The 14,981-nt window shown below is 43.3% G+C and overlaps 1 long non-coding RNA gene across 1 annotated transcript; it reads right to left on the bottom strand.

Moving 5' to 3' along the window:
- Positions 1-2,669: 2,669 nt before the first annotated feature.
- LOC311075556 lies at positions 2,670-3,210 on the bottom strand. Its single transcript, XR_014604517.1, has 3 exons — positions 3,156-3,210; positions 2,927-3,016; positions 2,670-2,739 (listed from the first exon to the last, which is right to left on the bottom strand). It is a non-coding gene; the product is annotated as an uncharacterized lncRNA (long non-coding RNA).
- Positions 3,211-14,981: the final 11,771 nt, after the last annotated feature.

Here is a 14,981-nt window from a genome sequence, read left to right as displayed (position 1 = left end):
CCGTGAAGCATGGAGGTGGAAACATCATTCTTTGGGGATGCTTTTCTGCAAAGGGGACAGGACGACTGCACCGTATTGAGGGGAGGATGGATGGGGCCATGTATCGCGAGATCTTGGCCAACAACCTCCTTCCCTCAGTAAGAGCATTGAAGATGGGTCGTGGCTGGGTCTTCCAGCATGACAACGACCCGAAACACACAGCCAGGGCAACTAAGGAGTGGCTCCGTAAGAAGCATCTCAAGGTCCTGGAGTGGCCTAGCCAGTCTCCAGACCTGAACCCAATAGAACATCTTTGGAGGGAGCTGAAAGTCCGTATTGCCCAGCGACAGCCCCGACACCTGAAGGATCTAGAGAAGGTCTGTGTGGAGGAGTGGGCCAAAATCCCTGCAGTGTGTGCAAACCTGGTCAAGAACTACAGGAAACGTATGATCTCTGTAATTGCAAACAAAGGTTTCTGTACCAAATATTAAGTTCTGCTTTTCTGATGTATCAAATACTTATGTCATGCAAAAAATTCTAATTAATTACTTAAAAATCATACAATGTGATTTTCTGGATTTTTGTTTTAGATTCCGTCACTCACAGTTGAAGAGTACCTATGATAAAAATTACAGACCTCTACATGCTTTGTAAGTGGGAAACCTGCAAAATCGGCAGTGTATCAAATACTTGTTCTCCCCACTGTATATCTTCATAGATCTTTTTGATCAATATATTACAGTTTTTCTACACCGTAACACTATAACCAGGCTTTTGAACAAAAATTTCAAAACCATAATGCCATTTATCAAAAAGCACACCGATTTCCCTAAACTATAAACACTATTCCCTATTTTGACACATGAGTCAGATTTGTTGAACTGTCACTGCAAAACTCTACACACAAATCCCTTCATTTCTCATTGCCTACACCATGTTGTCATGTATAACGCGCATTAAATATTGTTCACTCAAGTCAGCACAGCTTCAGCTCACACAATTACCCAAATGGAAACACTAGGAGTCAAAATTTAACACACATCAATCAGATCCTTCAATAGATAGATAAAGGGCCCAAATCAGTTTATTGAGTTTTGGAACAATGGATCCAGAAAGACATGAAGGAAGAGATCGAGGAGGGATAAGAAGGAGGAGGAGGAAGGGCAAGAAGACAAGCAGTCTCAGATGAAATTCAATCATGTTCATCATATTGAATCCTTGAATGGAGACCCTCCTGTCACGACCAACACTCTTTACCATTCCAGTACAATTCCATATTAGAATAAGGTTTGTGTGTGCTCTTTTACTGTCATATGATGGTCACACACATCTTAAGTAAATATGAAAAAAAAAAAAAAATAGAGGAGAGAGTAAAAAAAAAAATATATATATATATATATATTTTATTTTTTTTGTAGTACATGAATGAATAAAAATGTGCCAATGTATCCACTGGTTGTGTCTTTTGTGTTCATCATGTGAAAAGGTTTGTGATGGGGGGAACCACAAGCAACATAACTTACCAGTTTTGGAAATGTTGTTTTGAATTTATTGCACCAGTGTGTTAGACTATGTTGCAGTGTGTGTGATTTTGAGGGCTTGTGTGTCCTGTCTGAGGGCAAAGTTTGGTTTTCAGCAAGAGTGAATGGTTTTGAGTGTAGAGCTTCATTTTGACCTGAAAATAGGATGTTTGGGGAATTGGGTGAGACTTTATGGATTTGTGTTTACAGTTTTGAGAATACGAGGCATAGTTTCAAGAAATGTGTTTAACCCTCTGGAGTCTGAGGGGTTTTCTGGGCCCTGGAGATGTTCTGACATGCTCTGACATTTGTTTTGTTTTTTCAGTTATTTATAAACATGTTAATGGCAAAGGTGTAAATTCACTCTATAAAGCACAAACAGGGCTACCATCATATCTGATCAACATGCTTGTAAATCTTTGTGTTTTTAAGAGAATAATGTTTATGCGTGGTTATTTGAAAAAATAAAAATGAAAGTTGCTGAAATAAGACCACAACACATATAGTAAATATGTGTCCACAAGACTTTTGACTAATGTATGTTGTCGCTTTGAGTTCTGGCTTCAAAATGATGTGAAAATCATCCTGCCTAATCGTTCTCATAAAACAATACATTGATTTAAACCTTGTAAAACAGTTTTTTTGTCAGAAGAGGTTTATGCATGGGAGGGGTAATGGCCCATCAATATTAATGAGATTCGGACCAGGGGTGTGACATACACTCCCCCAGTGGCTAATGGGCCATCAAGTGCCTGAACAAAGAAGAGGAGATTCAAAGGTTTTGTTTTTCAATCTGTTTTATTGTAATTCCTCTATGTGGAGGAACTAAATGTTCTAAATTTGCAGGTATCTCACAGTAAATGCCCATGCCCCGTTGAATTAGTTGCATCACGTGGGCAATCCTTCCTGTTGTCCCTGTAAGTCCCACATGCACCAAACTTCATTGCAAACGGGTCTTTGAGGAGCTTTGGGCTTGTGTAGAAATTGTCCTTGTACACATGGTACCCAGAGCCTAAAACTTTACAGTCCAAAAGAGATGTTACAGCATCATGTGACAGTCCATGGCCTGTGGGAAAGTTGTTCTTTCCTGTGTACACAGAAAAGTCATATCAATGTCATATCAACCATATCATTGTCAGTCTCTGTTTTCCATGACAGAGTAGACTGCTTGTTGCTTGTCTGAATGTTTGTCTTGGCCCTCTTTGCAACAGGTGTCTGATGATCACCATCACCTTTATAGCTAACAAACAAACAACTGTGAGCATGTTTATTACACAAAATATAACAACTGTATTTCAATCATTAAAAGTAACATTGGCCAGATGCAAAGCCATACAGACACATAATGTTTGTATGGACTATGTAAAACCAGAATATGTCAACAGAATTATACTAATATCTGAAAGAAAGGGAATAAGTGTACTTACTTTTCAGTTGTTCTCAAAACTGAACGACACCTGTCGCGTGCCCTCCCAGTGCGAGTTGCAGGTGAGGCTGAGGGTGATGCTACCACATTCCTATAAAAATAATAATATTAATATTAATTAAGGTTGAACAAAGTACTAAGTACACATGCATAACTGATGGACAGTCAGCATGTTGATAAAACAACATCAGGTCTAACATCTGTAAAATAGTGGGTAAATATGTACTTACTCTTTCTGATTTCTGTCTATGTTGCTGCGTGCCCTCTTAGTGCGAGTTGCAGAACCTACATCATTCCTTTAAAAAAAAGTTAAAAACTATTATTATCATATATTTTAGAGTACTATTCCAGCACATGACAAGTGATGGGCATTAGCATGCTGATAGGATAACACAAAGAAAAAAATGTAACATTATCAACCAACCTCCAAAAATAAAGTCATACAGGCTCATATTGTAAAAAAAAAATTGAACTAACATGGGTAAATATGTACTTACTCGTTCTGATGTTCGACTGTGTTGCTGCGCGCCCTCCCGAGTTGCAGATAAAGGTGATGCAGCTACATTCCTTTTTTTTTTAAAGTTGAAAACTATTATAACATAAATATTTAAAAGTATATTACCATTAGTCTATATGAATAACTGATGCGAATAATTGTAGACACGTGCTGTAGGCATATATTGCGTGTCAATGGGCCATTACGGAGATAGCACATTGCACAACGCAAACATTAACACATTTACAATTCATCAGCTGGGCATATTTACACATTTCAGCACATACACACATTTGCAGTAGATATTTGCAAGCACTCTTCGTTGATGATAATGAGGCAGCATAAACACTAGTCAAAATATAATCTAAAAATACGTAATATTTTCTAAATTAATTTCAAAATTCTAACTTTCATACAGGCCTATGATCTAAGATCATGCGCAATCGCGAGACAAATGGAGTGGGCAGACAAGATTTTGACCATTTCATTAGGTTTATTTTTTGTATAAAGCCTTTCTTTAAAGTGAATTTCGTTTTGTATTAATTGTATCTTAATTTTAATCGTTGTTTCAACAACAAATTGCTTGTAGCCTATTTAATACATAAGAATTAAAAATAGCAGGCAATAGAGCTCGGTGTCGGCATGCGAACTGGAGCTCGCCTCATAAATTAACCCAAACTCATAAGCTTTGCCTAAAATACCAGAGAAATATATAGAAAGCTTGAAATGTGTTATTTTAAACAAAACTATTAAAAACGAAAGAAAACAGACTGCATGAAGCCTCTCTCTTACATTATACAGCATAGCCTAGACCATTTAAATATAAATTACTCTGAATGACAAGTATGGAAATGGTCCAACCAGTAAAATATGTAGCCTACGTTTATATAAAATAGCTTGTCAACTTATGCAAGTAAATTTAAAAAGACTTACTCATCCGAAATATTATCCACGGCTGGATCAAGTCGCTCAACGTTCGTCGCTCAAAATACAAACGTTCGTCGAAATTTAAAGCTTTCTTTAGACGCATGTTTCATGGTTGTGTGATAAGTATTAGCTGAGTTTCAGTTCATTTTCCAGACTTGTTTCAGAAAGATTTTTGCGGAGACAGAGTGAGCTGAAAGCGCACCCTGTTTATTTTATTTATTTAAAAATAAAAACAAGGTTTTGATGTTAATGTGAGTGTACACAAAAAAAGAAGACCCTCTATAGTTTATAATCATGTATTTATTTTATTTATATGACCATAAATGACGGATTTTTTTAAGTTTATGTTGCTGCTATGTGAAAAAAATCCAGCAAAACGCGCGCGCGTGTTTGTCGACCTCAGAGGGTTAAGCAATCGAGAAAAACTGTAAATGGCTTAAATATATTGAAAAATAGATGGAATAATATATTGCATAAAATAATAAATGAGATAAAATACTTAAATATGTAGAAAAGAGTGTTTTAATGGACCAGTTCATATGAAGTCATCGTTATGGTGATCAGTGTTAGCTTCAGTTGGGCTCTTGACCCTCGACTTTCACTGTTAGTTTTTCTCTGGCTGCTGTAACTGAGTCTGTAAGGCATGTTTGCTACAGCAAAAGAAGCATGTCCTGATTTTGCAGAGTTAGACGCATTCCTGGGTCAACATATTTTGGTGATCCTGGAACAACATTCCGGTCTGAAAATTTAGTCCTAACCATATTCCTAAACCTAACCCTACCTTTAAGTTCTTCCTAAAACCAGAGGGAAATGATGGGTGAATAACACTGATGTAGAAGCACAAACACCAGCAGACACACACACAAGCGCTGCCCTCAGTGATTGTGGGACGCCGGTGTGTTAAAAACATGCTAGATTTAGGTTTGACCACTGAGCTGCGGATCCCTGAAGTGATGGACCACTTTCTGCTGTATTAATGCCAGTGTGTGTGTGTGTGTGTGTGTGTGTGTGTGTGTGTGTGTGTTTGTTTGTGTGTGTTTAAAACTACATCTGTAGCATCTACACACCCAACAGGGAACGTTCTCTTCATGAAACTGTTTTTCTGAGTTGGATGTTCGTCTAACGTGCTTTAAATGTTTCCACTTGTTTCAGAGCGTTTAGAGAACATTCAAAAGTAATGTCCAATAATGTTTGCATAATGGAATGTTCCCTTAACGTTCAAATAACCAATAAAACATTTTTAGACGTTTAAAGAACATTTTTATAATGTTATTTAGATCATATTTCTAAATAATAATCATATTTTTGTTACCTATGTTATTGTGTGACTCAGTAACAAGTTAGGTACCATCTCACACTTGAAATATATTATGATTTAATTAAAGTTATTTAAGTTTCACTTCAACACAGATTAATATAAGGTCGATGTATATAATTAAGACTACATTAAGCCTTTGCTGTGAACATTAATAGGCTGTTTTTCAGCCCTGTAAGAGGCGGATACTTAACACAATTAATGAAGAATTTAAATTAATGAAGGGAGATGTTAGCAAATCTATCAAGACTGTTGTCCTGTGATTAACTTTGTCTTTAAACTAGACTTACTACTTTGCACGTTCTTCGTTCACTCCATTATGGAAATGTACAGTAAGCTATATTAAAGTAGAAACTGCACTGTAAATTAAGAAGCTAATTTAAAGAAGTGCTCTATAGATGAGCTCTGACCCTCAGTGAAATGCAAGCAAAATGTGTTGGTGTGTGTCAGGCCTCAATTAACAAATGAGCAACAGTGCAAAATATACACACACTCATAAACAATCAGAAATATGACTTGTGGCTCCCTTTAAAACACACGTGTCGGTAAATCAGCTTGATTTTCTCATTATGGGAGCAGAGCTGTGTGTGTGTGTGTGTGTGTGTGTGTGTGTGTGTTATCACTGAGAATCCACCCTTCAGTGGCAGTCAACAATTCACACCAGCGCAGAAACACAGACTCTAACAGCAGAAACTGCTGCTGATAAACAATCACCCTAACCCTAACCCTCAGTCAAATCTGAGACTCATAGGGCCCTATCTTGCACCCAGCGCAATTGACTTTGTACACCGACGCATGTATCATTCCTATTTTGCACCCGCGCAAAGCGCGCTTTTCCCTCCACAAAAGCACGTTGCTAAACTAGGGAATGAACTTGCGCTCCCTGGGCGGTTCAGCGCAAAAAAGGAGGCGTGTTCTGGCGCAAACGTTCCTTCATGCTATTTTGCAGGTTTAAAAAACAATTGCGCCACTAACCAGGAAAAAATAGTTTAAAGTCAGTGGCGCGTTGCGCATGTTATTCATATGCTATTTTAAGGGCGCATGCTTGGCCATAATCAATGTAGCGTGTGCACAACGCGCATACACTTTGATTCTCTCATCTACACAGAAGCAGCAGTTCCCTTTCAAGGGAACGAGCGTTGCGTCGAGAATGACGCTATGGGGAACGCTTTGCGTGATGACGTCTTGAAGCACATGTAAAATCAGTCCAATGGTGTGGCGGAACGTCAGAGGCGGGTGACGTCACGTACCAGGAAACTATAAAAGCCGGCCCGAAACAGAAAACGAAAGCTTTCTGAGTCTTCAGTCGCGCTCTGTGTTGAAATCTGTCCTTGTTATTTGGTGTTGTCTGTCTATATATATATATATTTATTCAGATATGGCGAGCAAGCAGCAGTATCGAGTGTGTGTCCATCCCTGCCCGCGTTATTTAACGGGAGGTGACACACACACTCTTTGTGTTGTTTGTTTGGGAGAGGAGCATGCCCAGTCAGCACTCGAGGGTGGTGACTGTGTGCATTGCTGTGCGCTTCCATTGCGGACGCTCCGATCCCGGTTGGCTCGGTTCAATCCCGACCACGTTCCCCAGGGCTCGGGTCCCGCCGCGGCTGAGGCTCGGCGGCGATCTCAGACCTGGGGTTCGCAAATGGATCTGTCAGTGGATGTTGAGACGGGCTCTGCCTTATCTCAGCCTCTTACTGACAGATCCAGTGCCTCTCATCAGGGTGTGGAAGCACGCGCTGCGGTTTCTTCCCCCCCGATAGAGGCACCAATACTGCAACTATCCAGCTCTGAGGAGTTGGATGTTGTGAGTATTGAAGCTGAGTCTGAGGATTCGCCACCTCAGTCTCATGCATTCGAAGAACTGCTCGATGTAGTTACAAGAGCAGTTGACAGACTTTCTCTTGAGTGGCCAGAGGATAGGCAGGACGTTCGTTCGAAAAGCAAGCTCGACGAACGCTTCCTGCCATCTCGTACACAGCCTCAGCGTAGGAGTCTTCCGTTTTTCCCCGATCTCCACACCGAGGTGTCGAGATCGTGGGGAAAACCTATGTCATACAGAGTATATAGACCTCAAACATCACATTACTCTTCCATCTACAAATATAAAGAGTATGGTTATGGGGAGATGCCGAAGGTGGAAGAGACGCTTGCGAGCTATCTCTCTCCAGCAACGGCATCTTCCCTGAAGGCTCCTACACTTCCCACCAAACCAGTTAAATTCACTTCCTCCCTGATTCATAAATCGTATGCAGCCGCTGGTCAAGCTGCAGCGTGTCTGCATACGATGTCCCTTATGCAAGCATATCAGGCAGAATTACTGGGTGATTTAGAGGAGGGCGGGGGTATTGGTCCCGACACAGTAGCCGAACTGCGTAGAGCCACAGATTTGTCTCTCAGGGCCACCAAGGAGACCGCTAAATCAATCGGGCGGTCTATGGCAGCCCTGGTGGCCACTGAGAGGCATCTGTGGCTCAATCTGAGTGACATCAAAGATAGAGAAAAACATGTTCTTTTAGATGCTCCGGTTTCTACTGTTGGGCTATTTGGAGATGCAGTGAACAGTGCGGTAGCTAAATCGCAAGAAGCTTCAAAACAGGCTGCTGCACTCCAGAAACTTCTCCCCCGCCGCTCTTTCATTGAGGCTGCTGAGCGGGAGCAGCCTCACTCCTCTAAAAAGAGCGCTGATCATCGTGCCACTCAAAAGCAGAGTGTGTCCTCCCGTGCTCCCCCACAAAAATCTCGGGGACACGGAGGGCGCGCTCAAACCCAGCAGTCTTCGAGGGGTAGAGCGGATCTGCGGACCGTTATTACTGCCAAGAAGGCTGCTGGGAAGAAATCCTGACGTCCGAGGGCTCAGGACAAATGAGGGTAGTCCCCCCCGAAGCAGAGCGGTTAACACCTCTTTTTACGGTGCCCGTCTCTCTTCGGTACCCTCAGGGGACCGTTCTGCTAACCCTGCCGCCTCCGGTGTTACAGGGCGCAGCGGTCTCCGGCGAGCACATATCTCAAGGACCACCCGGAAACGTAGTGGCCTCGGGATGCCCGCCCCCTCCGAGGAGGGTGTTAGAGCAGTCTGTTCGATCGTTCCCTGCCGGTGCGCCGTTACAGGGCGACGAATTGACTGCTCAACAACAACAAAATCCAAAAACCAGTCTCGAGAGGCTGGTACCTCTAGTAGAATCTTTGACAGCGTGGAAGCTACTGTCAAATGTTTCTCGTTGGGTCCTGCAGACCGTGGAAAAAGGGTATCAGATACAATTCAAAAAACGCCCACCTCGGTTTATGGGGGTCCTGCCCACAGTGGTGGGCCCCGAGCAGGTTCTGGTCATGGAACAGGAAGTGAACACTCTGTTAGAGAAAGGGGCCATAGAATATGTACCTCCCTCCGACAGGGAAACCGGGTTTTACAGCCGGTACTTCATAGTTCCAAAGAAGGACGGGGGATTGCGTCCCATTTTAGATCTTCGAGTTCTGAACGAGTCAGTCATGCAGCTCAAGTTCAAAATGTTAACATTGAGACAGATCGTGCCACAGATCAGGTCCGAGGACTGGTTTGTCACGATAGACCTCAAGGACGCATATTTCCATATTTCCATCCGTCCGTGTCATTGGAAGTTCCTGAGGTTTGCTTTCGGGGGCAAAGCATACCAATATCGTGTTCTTCCATTCGGCCTAGCTTTATCACCCCGCACTTTCACCAAATGCATGGATGCAGCTCTGGCGCCGCTGCGCCTCCAGGGTATTCGCATCATGAACTACATCGACGATTGGTTGATTTTAGCTCAGTCGCATCAGTTGGCGGTTCAACATCGAGATGTTGTTCTCGCCCACATGAAAGAGCTGGGGTTACGGCTGAACGCCAAGAAGAGTGTGCTTTCTCCTCTCCAGAGGACCACTTTTTTAGGCGTGGTTTGGGACTCAGTGTCGATGCAGGCGCGCCTGTCACCGCCACGTATAGAGTCCATCCTTGCAGCTGTGAAAAGTGTAAAGCTAGGCCAGCTACTCACTGTCAAACAGTTCCAGAGACTGTTGGGTCTCATGGCAGCAGCTTCCAACGTGATACCTTTTGGACTGCTGCACATGAGGCCCCTGCAGTGGTGGCTCAGGACCAGGGGGTTTTCCCCGAGGGGCAACCCATTTCGCACAATCAGGGTCACGCGGCGATGCTTACGTGCCCTGGTTATGTGGAAGAAACCTTGGTTCCTGTCCCAGGGCCCAGTGTTGGGAGCTCCTTGTCGTCGCAAACTGCTAACGACGGATGCTTCCCTCACGGGTTGGGGAGCGATCCTGGAGGGTCGCTCATCTCAAGGTCTGTGGGAAGACCATCATCGTTCCTGGCATATCAATCGCCTAGAGATGTTAGCTGTCTTCCGGGCTCTGAGGAGCTTTATCACAGATCTCAGGGGACACCATGTGTTAGTACACACGGACAACACGTCGGTAGTCGCCTATATCAACCACCAAGGGGGTTTGCGCTCGCGCCCGTTATCCAACTTGGCACGCCATATCCTCTTGTGGTCCCAGGGGAAGTTACTGTCACTCAGGGCAGCTTACATCCCCGGGGTCCAGAATATAGGAGCAGACACTCTGTCGAGGCAGGGGCCGAGGCCCGGGGAATGGAGGCTCCACCCCGAGGTGGTGGAGCTGATATGGAGGGAGTTCGGCCAAGCACAAGTGGATCTGTTTGCGTCTCGAGAGACGTCTCACTGTCCACTTTGGTTCTCCCTCACGCATCCAGCTCCTCTGGGACTGGATGCTATGGTGCAGACGTGGCCGAGGCTACGTCTGTACGCTTTTCCCCCAGTTGCTCTGCTCCCGGGAGTTCTGGAGAGAGTTCGCAGGGACCGGGTTTGCCTGCTTCTTATAGCCCCGCGCTGGCCGGGCAGAGTATGGTTTCCCGATCTTGTGTCGCTCCTCGACGGGCCTCCTCTGGAGCTACCCGTCAGGAGGGACCTTCTGTCCCAGGCGGAGGGCTCGATATTTCACCCCCGCCCAGAACTGTGGAACCTGTGGGTTTGGCCTCTGAGGGGGCCCAGCTCATAGAGTCAGGTCTCTCAACTGAGGTTGTGGAGACCATTCTACATTCCAGAGCTCCCTCCACGAGGAAACTTTATGCCCTGAAGTGGAGAGTCTTCACTTCTTGGTGTAGTGACCGTCGGTTGGATCCAGTCAACTGCCCAATTGGTACAGTTCTGGAGTTCCTGCAGGACCGGTTCACTGCAGGTCTGACCCCGTCCACCTTAAAGGTTTATGTGGCGGCAATAGGTGCTTACCACATTCCTTTGGGTGGAATGTCTGTGGGGAAAGACCCTTTGGTATCTCGTTTCCTTCGTGGCACTTGGAGGCTGAGGCCTGCAGTTCGCTCTAGGGTGCCACCATGGGACTTGTCCATTGCACTTCAAGGCCTGTCCCTGGCCCCCTTTGAGCCCATTGAGGAGGTTCCTGAGAAGTTTCTAACTTTGAAAGCTCCTTTTCTTCTGGCTATCTCTTCTCTCAAGAGAATTGGGGATCTTCAAGCATTGTCGGTTGCTCCGTCATGCTTAGAGTTTGCTCCGGGTATGGTGAAAGCTTTTCTACATCCGAGACCGGGTTATATCCCCAAGGTCCCCACTAATGTGGTCAGACCTATTGTCCTGCAGGCCTTCTGTCCTCCTCCCTTTCAAAATGCTGACCAGGAGGCTAATAATTTGCTTTGCCCTGTGCGGGCGTTAGACGCGTATGTCCACAGAGCTGCCCTGTGGCGTAAAAGTGATCAATTATTTGTGTGCTTTGGGTCCCCTAACAAAGGAGGTCCAGTGTCTAAGCAAAGGATGAGCAAGTGGGTGGTCGAGGCTATCTCACTTGCTTATGAGGCGGCTGGGCAGCCTTCTCCTTTGGCTGTCCGGTCGCACTCGACGAGGAGTATGGCGGCCTCTAAGGCCCTTATTTCAGGAGTTTCTTTACAGGACGTCTGTGATGCGGCAGGCTGGTCCTCACCGCACACTTTCGTCAGGTTTTACTCTCTGGATCTAGACTCTGCTCCAGGGTCTCATGTTTTGTCTTCCTAGTGCTGCTCTCCAGATTACACACAGGACAGACATTCGTAGCTATGGAGGCGTTGGTATAGACGTTCCCCATAGCGTCATTCTCGACGCAACGGGAGTTCCCTTGAAAGGGAACGCCTCGGTTACGACTGTAACCTCGGTTCCCTGAAGAGGGAACGAGCGTTGCGTCGCCTTGCCATATCTCCTTCATGCCTGTCAGCTCGACTTCAGACTTTTACGAAGCTTTCGTTTTCTGTTTCGGGCCGGCTTTTATAGTTTCCTGGTACGTGACGTCACCCGCCTCTGACGTTCCGCCACACCATTGGACTGATTTTACATGTGCTTCAAGACGTCATCACGCAAAGCGTTCCCCATAGCGTCATTCTCGACACAACGCTCGTTCCCTCTTCAGGGAACCGAGGTTACAGTCGTAACCGAGGCGTTTTCATTTTTGCAAATCATACATTATTATGATAGATAGATAGATAGATAGATAGATAGATAGATAGATAGATAGACAATTTATTATAAAAGCATACATCTAGCTTACACATTTACCCAAATTATCATACGCCTTTTTAACCGAAGTTAATTTGGGTGGGTTTCTCCATCCCCAACGTCCCTGACGAGAGCGTTGCTCTCCTTGGCTGTGAACCGCTCCTGGCGCGCGTCTGGCAAATCCGCCGTTATAATAGGAATCCGCTTTAGAACAAAGCGCGTCTGCTCTTAAAGGGAATGTGAGATGACGCTCTGATTGGTTTATTTCACGTTACGCCCAAACCACACCTATGAATAATGAAGCTACTTCAGACCAACCCATTTTAGATTTGCGCCTGGCGCAAGAGTCATTTATCCCGCTGGGAAAATAGCAACAGCGCCAAGACCCGCCCACAAAGTTACTTGCGCTTTGCGCTTTGACACTTGCGTTTCAGATCGTTAAAATAGGGCCCATAAAGTCATAAATCATATGACGTTCCAGGAAACCTCTTATATGCTCAAAGTACGGTGGCCGAGAGAGCTCAATGCACAGCAACTGAAGAAAACACATGCAAATAGAAAGAAAAAAAACACCCACAAATTAAGAAAACATTTTCATCAGTTTCACAACACACGTGTGCTCCAAATACTCACAAAACAAACAAGTACAGAAACGTGCTGTAAATAACACAGACCACAACGGAAATGTTTCCAGGGGAACCAAATAAGTGACGAACCCGGCTGGGACGTGCTTATTGCTCATAAGCATCCCTGTGCCCTGCTCCCTTCGAAGGGCAGACGGCAGAGCTCTTGAAGTGGACTTGGAGTGATTAGGGCACTAGTGTGCCATTATGAAGCCATTTGGAACGCACTTTTAGTTTTCAGCTCATTGTTCTTTTCTCATTTGTATTCTGATGACATTGAACATATTGTTAATACATTTTGTTTATTGTATACAAGTTGTATGTCATAAAAAAATAATCTCTGTATGTTTTGCAACAACAACAATAACAACAAAAAGTTAAAAGAAATAAAATAAAATAAAGTAGACTTTGAGCTGTAAGCACGTCCCAGCCGGGTTCTGTGTTATTTGCAGCGCGTTTCTGTACTTGGTTGTGTTGTGAGTATTTGGAGCACATGTGTGTTGTGAAACTGATGAAGATGTTTTCTTAATTTGTGGGTGGGTTTTTTTTTCTATTTGCATGTGTTTTCTTCAGTTGCAGTGCGTTGAGCTCTCGGCCACCGTATCAAAGGCCTCTAGATGAATAACATGCAAATAGAGACGTTTGACTGATGCAACATGAAGACGATATATGGTTTATCTGTGTTCTTTAAGCCATCTCGCGTATTGTTATAAGAATAAAGTATAATGCAATATACTGAATACTATAAAATAAAGTATTTTCATTCTGTGATAAGAAGCCACATCAAACATTAAGGTTGCACATTAACAAAGCCCAAAATGTGGATGATTACATTTAAAATGCTTTTGTTTGGGCCAATATTGATTTGTTAAATAAAATACTTATATTGTGTGCAAGCATGATTAATAATGATATGTTTTGTATTCATTAAAAGAAGCTCTGTTTTTCTGGCAGATGGTAGTCTATTTATCTGAGGGAAAATTCAAGACAAACAACAGACTGAGTTGATTATAAAGTATGTAATATATTATTGTCTGCTGTCACATGACTTCCCAGACTTTTGGGTTTTAAAGACAATTCATATTCATTATTATCATGGATTTGACAGCATTGACACTATCAGATGTGAGCAAAACTTGAACTGAATGAGCAGAATAATGACAATGTAGAGTTGCTTATCGCTGAAATTGAATTAGTTTCATAATTGATGAATTCTGCAACAATAACACTGTTATGTTCCTGTTTATTACTGTGAAGCAATCTGTATCTTATAAAGCGCTTCAAAAATAAAAGTTACTTGACTTTAGCAGAAATTCTTACAAGCAAACAGAAGGAGGGAAATATCATTCAATATTTGATTTGAGATGATCTCACTCACAAAATCTCTTAATGATGTTTACATAATCATATCTGTGAGCATGTGGAAACCGATCTGATAAACTCATAATCATCCCTGCTGAGGGACTGATGAAGAAATGAAACGCATGTGTTCACAAGCGCAGTCGCACATGCTCTGTGTTTCTTCATTATTAATGCACAGCTTGGTTTGATGACGCTGAACGCATGAGAGCGTATGAATCCTGCTAGAGTAAAGCACTGGTGAATGTGGAGGAGAAAATAATCATGTGAATGAACGAGTGTAGCATTGGTTTTCACTCTCGTTCTGGGCCTGTAGATTGGAAGCTTGTTCAGGAACACTTTGTAATAATGGTCCGTTATTAATAAGTAACTATGCGGGAAGTAATGCAGGACTAATGAGTAGTTCTACATTAACTCTTCAGCTACTATTAACTAATATAGAAACAAGCTTAACTAACCAGTAAGTAATATCAAATTTAGGACTAAGACAGGCCTCATTAAGAACTAATTATGACAAATTATAAAGCATTACTAATTAATTACTAATCACAATATTAACGTGTCAGGTCTTTTACTTTCAATGTGGTCATAAAATGCATCACTAATTACTCAAGTGTTACCTACGACTATAGTGATCAGGATCATCTCTCTCTCTCTCTCTCTCTCTCTCTCTCTCTCTCTCTCTCTCTCTCTCTCTCTCTGTCTCTCTCTCACTCTCTGTCTCTCTGTCTCTCTCTCTCCTCTCTCTCTCTCTCTCTCTCTCTCTCCTCTCTCTCCTCTCTCTCTCTGAGGATCTGGCATGTCTCTCGCTC

Source organism: Abramis brama, assembly GCF_963993115.1.
Source record: "Abramis brama genome assembly, chromosome: 24".
NCBI classification, from domain to species: Eukaryota; Metazoa; Chordata; class Actinopteri; order Cypriniformes; family Leuciscidae; genus Abramis; species Abramis brama.
This window is presented reverse-complemented; position numbering and strand designations above follow the sequence as displayed.